Source organism: Triticum aestivum, chromosome 6B (genome assembly GCF_018294505.1).
Source record: "Triticum aestivum cultivar Chinese Spring chromosome 6B, IWGSC CS RefSeq v2.1, whole genome shotgun sequence".
Taxonomy (NCBI): Eukaryota; Viridiplantae; Streptophyta; class Magnoliopsida; order Poales; family Poaceae; genus Triticum; species Triticum aestivum.
In genome coordinates this window covers 402605686-402612869 of record NC_057810.1, presented here as the reverse complement: position 1 = coordinate 402612869, position 7184 = coordinate 402605686, and the positions used below count along the sequence as shown (strand labels likewise).

Here is a 7184-nt window from a genome sequence, read left to right as displayed (position 1 = left end):
AAACGAATGCATGCGGTGTTCTCAAGCGTGCACTGGAATCCTCCGCTATGAACGCGGTGGCAAGACATGACAATTACAGGCCGGCCGACCACCATTTATTACAGTGACCATTTAACCCTTGTGTCTCTTCAACCTTTCGATCGCGCCCCACTATTGCAAGAAGCACACCCACCATGACAAATTCTTAGAGGGTATCCTGCGCGGCTCAAGTGGCGCTCCGAGCGGCTGCCAACGACGAGCAGTAGTTCACCATGCATGTCGTTGTGGACACCCACAGAAGGTTCATGGAGCTCTCAGTGGTGTACACCAACAACCTGGTCTGGGTGGAGCACTCCATCCAGATCATGGAGCTATTTCTTGCTGAGGAGAAGTACAAGGTGGTCGGGTTCGACCTCGAGTACACCCACGCTCGTGCTGGGTCTCGTCCCAAGGTCGCCGTCGCCCAGATGTGCATGCAGAATCATGTCCTCATCTACCACAACTTCCTGGCCACAAGGCCTTGCAAGCGTTTCACCAGGTCTGTCAACAGCCCCCATTACATGTTCGCTATGGTGGATATCACCAACGATGTAAAGGTGCTCAAGAATTCGTGCATCGCCTAGAATCTTGTCGACATTTAGGGCCAATACAAGATTTGGGGCAGCAACGAGCATGAGAAGGACTCACTGGTTCACCTCGTCGAGGCCATCATAGATCCCTACTACAGAGGCATGAAGGATTCCAACAAGTACAAGCGTGCCTGGCACTTGACCTGGATGGAGAAACTCGGCAAAGCTCACGTCGTGTACGCGGCCAAGGAGGCGTACATGAGCTATGCGATGTACATGCAGATCGTTGACATGAAGAAGTGCCTCCTTCCCCAAAACGTCCAGGGATCCAGCCAGAAGTAGAGCAATGGCAAGCATCATTGCAACAAGAAGTAGATGATTAGATCCTTGTTTCTCCTAGTTTAGTATGCACATAATTGCTTACTTTGGTGTGTGGAAATGTTATGTGTGTAGTCACTTGTGTAATTGTATGCTTAATTTGGTTATGCAATCCTGTCTTTTTAAGTATATATGTTGATGCTCCATAGATAGAGCGTAGATGTTGTGCGAACAGAGCAAATCACATCACACACAGACTAAACAATGGAACCCGCCGGTGATGATTTCATCAATCACTCACAATTGTATACCGGCAATCATTCACTCACAACACACACGGCTTGTTGACAGGAATCATATGTGTTGTTATCGGTCTTACCACACATTCCGATAACAGACCTGTTTGTCGCATATCACACACATCTTGTTAAGTTGAACCATTTATGTTCTTTGGGCTCAATGCAAATAGTTCATCCGAGTGAACTGTATGTCGTATATCGCACACACCATCACCTGGCTGACCGTTTGTTTTGTGTTGCCTAATCACAAACAGTTCATCCGAGTGAACTGTATGCCGTATATCGCACACACCTTCATCTGGCTGCCCATTTCTGTTCTTCTGCCTCATCGCAAACAGTTCATTAAACTGAACCGTATGCCCAGCATCGCACACGCAACTAAAATCTGAACCGTGTTTGATGTATCAGCCATCGCAAATGTTTTGCATCTTTTTTGATGTGTTTTTTACATCACCATTAGCGACTAATGCATTGCACATAGTTTTGTCAAAGGGTCTCTGATCGTAGTGTCGCATTAGCAGCATCCTGCAGTAGTGAGCGAGCAAACGAAGAAGGTGAGGCGCGGGCAATCGCGTGTTGGGAACGGCAGTGGAGATAGGGTTGATGCCGAAGAGTGGCCACGCGGCCGGGTTGAGCACGCCCACGATGGAGAGGGTTCTGGTGTGGATCTGGGGGAGGGGGGAGCTGGCTATGGAGATTGGGTGGAATATGCGAACTATTGAGTGAAACGGGGGCGGACGATGGGGGAATGTTGGCGGCTTCGGTGAAAAAAGTGAAAAAAGATCGCCGGTTGCCGTGCGGAAAGGCCTATGCAATGGTTGCCTAAGTGCTTGTGTGTGCAAACAACATAATTTCGTTTAAAATGAAGATGTGCTACTTTTGAAATGAAGACGCAAGTACATCGTTTCACATTGATTTTTTCTCATGGTAAGCAATAACCATTACACCCTAGGTTTGATGTTCTAGTGCATTTCAGGTCTTGTTTGCTATATTTAAGCCATTTTTTGCATTTACCATGCATTTTGTGCATACATATCAAATCCCAGCTGCAACAGCATGTGCTGATGAAAGGGATGAGGATTTCCATTTGATCTGGAAGCATCCAATGGTTCAGACGTACGATCCATGGGGTTTGTGTTCTGGCCAATCAGAACACATGACTCACATCGCGCACGCCGTAAGGGGGGGGGGTGCATCAGCCACGGTTTGGTAGACACACGGCTTTCATGAATGAACTGTGTGCTATTTGAAAACATTTCACTACTACAGGATGCTGCTAACGCAACACTACGATCAGAGACCCTTTGACGAAACTGTGTGCGATGCATTAATTGCAAACGGTGGTGTAAAAAAACTGTCAAAAAAGATGCAAAATGTTTGCGATGAATGATACATCAAACACGGTTCAGATTTTTAGTTGCGTGTGCGATGCGGGGCATACAGTTGATCCATACAAACTATTTGCGATGAAAGAGAACAAAAGAAGCGGGCATCCAGATCAAGGTGTGTGCGATATATGGCATACCGTTCGCTCCGATGAACCATTTGCGATGATTGAGGTGAACACAAACTATTCGGTGTAACAAGATATGTGTGCTACACGGCAAACAGGTCGGTAATTAGAATTGTGTGCGATCATTATAGATAGCCCATACGGTCTTTTTTTGTGAATTGTGTGCTCATCAGGGCACATAGTTCAACAAACCAACCTGTGAGCAATAATGTAGAAGATCTCTGTCGAATACATATTACTAACCGTCCACGATGAGATTGACAGGATAAACAGAGATTACAAATTAATATGAGCAAACGGAAATAGAGATATATACAGTCTTCTTAATTTAGTCATTCTTATTCTTGTTGTTGTTGTTGGATGGCCCCGCGACATCATCTTGGTGAGGACGCTTCTTGCCGCTGACCGTTGGCTTTTCATCACCGCTGCCATCATCATCGTCGTTGTTGTTGTCGTTCTCCTCCTCCTCGTTTGACCATTCCTCCTCATCATCGTCGTCGTCCTCTTCTTCATCCTCCGACGGCTCCTCGTCCGTCTGGTTGTCTTCTGACGACTCCGGAGGCGACGCCCCTTCCATGGACCGGATAAATCGAGGTCTGGGCTCGATGCCGGACTCATGGAAGACGAGCGGGATGATTCCGATGTTGACCTATCATCGGGCGCCAGACTGCTGGCCAGACTATCGTCCTCGCTGTCGCTCGACATGGCTGCAGAGTGTGTGCCAGTGCGTAGAGCGGCCTTTTGGGGACGATGAAGATGGTGGACACTTAAGCGGGGCATGCAGAGAAGAGGAACTGTCAATTGAAGCGGGGGGCATGCAAAAAGATCAACTAAGCCAGAGCCCACATTAGCCAGTGGATGTACATGGAAGCTACTAGTCACTAAGTCTGTCTGATCTTTTTGAGCCTGGACAGCACCCGCTTACATTCAGAGGGTATAAACCATGATGTTCTTGAAACCACCCAGCAATACCATTCGGGCGCACTTAGCCATGGTCCATGTCCTTGGAAAAGGAACAAGAAATGCCATGATGCAACCCTGTCCGTCCAGAGGTGAATTATATATTATGTTTTTACTCGAGTTATGTTATATATACTCCTCACATAATCTCAATGAATACACGAACCAATCCCTGTCTACATAGCATAGCAAGAATACACTACCACGATCTATAATAAGGCCATACCAAGCTGAAACTCAGTAATAATAACATGATATCATAATTATCCTACACAATGCATAATATAGTAATGTGATATATATAACTACATGCATAGAAAAATAATAGGTTGAAGTATGATCAAGGTGTAACTTGCTTGGTATGTTTGATGAAGATCGCCACACTCACAATTCCTGATAATTCTACTCGTCACGCTCCGAGTAATCTATCGCAAGGAAATAATTCAAATCAATAACCATGCCATACAAAAAAATCAAAAGAACAACAAAACAAATTTGGCAAAGTTGAACAACATCTATATAGTTGGGCTTTATATATAATATAGGTTCTAACGGTAATATAAGGTGACAGGTGGAAGATTCAACTTCAGAAGAGTCAATGGTTGATGAAAGTGTTGATATATAAGATTATACTGGAGATGGTATGGAACATGGTGAAAAATAAGTTGAAAACAACATATCTGTCGTTTGACATACTACATAAGACATATGGGTTCATTTGCAAAAGAATTATTTCGAAAGGAGCACTGCAACCCAAGTTATAGTAGAATGAAGTATGAATTGAATATATAAATTCAAAAGGAAAAAAATATTTGAATATGGATTTCACATGATATTTCAGGAAGTATTTGATACAAACAATATATGCCAAGGAATCAACCAGATCGGATACATGGTTTGCAAGATATTGCCTCCAGAAGGATGAATTCGAATTTGAATAAATTCAAATTTGAGCAGTTCAAACATGTGAAATTTTGGTTCTACTGTATTCTCCTGGTCGCTACGAGTACATAGGAAAAAGAATCAATGAATTTGGATATACAGACCAAGAGATATAGATAAACGAATAATTGGTGAAAATCTGTCTAAAAACATGATTTTGAACTACGATTACTGTAGCATAGCGGCATGTGTCACATGCAGATTAGCTGAGATGTAGCTGTGCGCGCGTGCTCACCGAAGCAGGGCAAAAACGGCGATGGCTTCGGGCGCGGGTGGCGGCGCTCGTCCGGTGGTTCTCCGGTGAAGATGAGGTACAGATGCGGCTTGCGATGATGGAGACGATGGTAGTTTCAACGGCGATCAGGGCGTCATCTTCTGGCGCTGCAGTGGCATTGGAGCTCCGGCGTCGGCGGTGATCTTTGGGTGGATGTGGGGTGCTCGAACCAGCAGTGTGCTGAGCATAAAAGGAGGCGAAGGAGGTGCGTAAGGTCTAAGTGAATTCAATGAGAGGGTCTGTGAGAACCAGGACTTACTGGTCGCAGTGCAGTTCGTCGTCGGAGGAGCTTCAGGCGGCGGAGATCGGCGGGGTCCGTGCTCTCGGTTCCAAGGGGGAAAATGAGGGGTGGATACGAGAATCGGTCGAGGGGATCGTGGGGATTCTTTCAGCGCCCACAGATTGGAGCGAGGGGGTTTGGGGTTGCGCGAATCGTGCGGAGCTGATCTGGGTGTGGCAGCGCACGGACAGGAGACCGAGCGGAGGTAGGGGATGAGTTGCGGGTCCCGCGACTCAGTCAAAAGGGGGAGGAAAGAGGGTGGCAGGTGGGCCGCTGGGCGCTGACGTCAGCGACGATGAACACTGGCGGGGTGTTGGGCTGGGCCTGGCTCTGTGGTTGTGCTGCTCTGCGCTGCGTCATGCGAGCGAAGGATAGCGGCTGGCCAGTTAGACTGCCGACCAGAAAATGGTTAGAATAGGTTTAATGATTCCTATTCTTTTGTACTCATAGAAATGAGATTGGCTCGAAATATGATCCAAAAAATTTCTACAAAAATAATAAAACATTAAGGAATATACATATACTAATATAGAGAACAACAAACATTTTTTCAGTCCAAAATACTTATAAAAATACATATATTATTTTTATAAAATGTTCTATAAAATATATTTGGACTCTAGAGAGAAATTCAAATAACATTTAAAACATATCCAATCCTTTTACATTGAAAGGGTCATGTTTCCTTCTCTCACAATATTTTATTTTTGAGTTAGAATTGTTTTAAATATTCAAAAATCCAAATGGGAAAATATTCAAAAATCCAAATGGGAAAATATTCAATTATTCACCAATATTATTCTTTGAGGAAGTCATGTGATCCTCTCTCATATTTGAATTGGAAATATTATGAATATTCTCAAAGCCAAAACAGGAACCAAATGAATAATTGGGAAAGTCCTTTTATTACCTCTCGTTTATTATACATTGAAACTCAAAAAGTTTCAAATCCTAGTCATATTTAACTAACATCAATCAACGCAAGCAATTTTTTAATTATTCCTATTTAAATATTTAACATTCCAAAATTTAAAATTTTGGGATGTTACAAGTTGTGGGCGGTGATGTTCGTACTGCTTACCACAAACTTCTTATTTTGATTCGGCAGCATTGTGGGATGAAGCGGCTCAGACCAACCTTACATATCCACGTACATGAGACCAGTTCCACCGACAGACATGCAACATGTTTTGCATAAATGCGGATGACGGGTGTCTGTTTCTCCTAATTAGTTGAATCGAATTTGACTACGGTCGGTCCTTGAAGAAGGTTAAAATAGCAAACTTGACAATCACGATTGTGATTTTTCCATAGTTAAGAAAGGTTCTTGCTAGAAGCCCATGGCAGCCCCATAAAACTTGCAACAACAAAGTAGAGAACGTCTATCTTGTTTTTGTAGGGCATGTTGTGATGTGATATCGTCAAGACATGATGTGATATACGCTGTTGTATGAGATCATCATGTTTTGTAATATCGACAACCAGCAGGAGCCTTAGGGTTGTCTCTTAATTATTATATGAAATGCAAGCGCCATGTAATTTCTTTACTTTATCGCTATGTGTTAGCAATAGTTGGCGAGACGACCCCGACGCAATGATGGAGATCAAGGTGTCGAGCCGGTGACGATGGAGATCACGACGATGCTTTAGAGATGGAGAACAAAAGCACAAGATGATGATAGCCGTATCATGTCACATATTTTGATTGCATGTGATGTTTATCATTTATGCATCTTATTTTGCTTAGAATGGCGGTAGCATTATAAGATGATCCCTTCACTAACTTTGAAGATAAAAAGTGTTCTCCCCGAGTATGCACCGTTGCCAAAGTTAGTCGTTTCGAAGCACCTCGTGATGATCGGGTGTGATAGACTCTACGTTCACATACAATAGGTGTAAGATAGTTTTGCACATGGAGAATACTTGAGTTAAACTTGACGAGCCTAGCATGTATAGACATGGTCTCGGAACACTGTAGACCGGAAGGTCGAACATGAGTCATTTAGTAGATATGATCAACATAGATATGTTCACCGCTGATGACTACCCC

General features: G+C 43.9%; 1 long non-coding RNA gene across 1 annotated transcript; it reads right to left on the bottom strand.

Annotated features, from left to right (window-relative positions):
- Positions 1 to 4654: 4654 nt before the first annotated feature.
- Positions 4655 to 5349, bottom strand: LOC123134167 (uncharacterized). Its single transcript, XR_006465549.1, has 2 exons — positions 5114 to 5349; positions 4655 to 5034 (listed from the first exon to the last, which is right to left on the bottom strand). It is a non-coding gene; the product is annotated as an uncharacterized lncRNA (long non-coding RNA).
- Positions 5350 to 7184: the final 1835 nt, after the last annotated feature.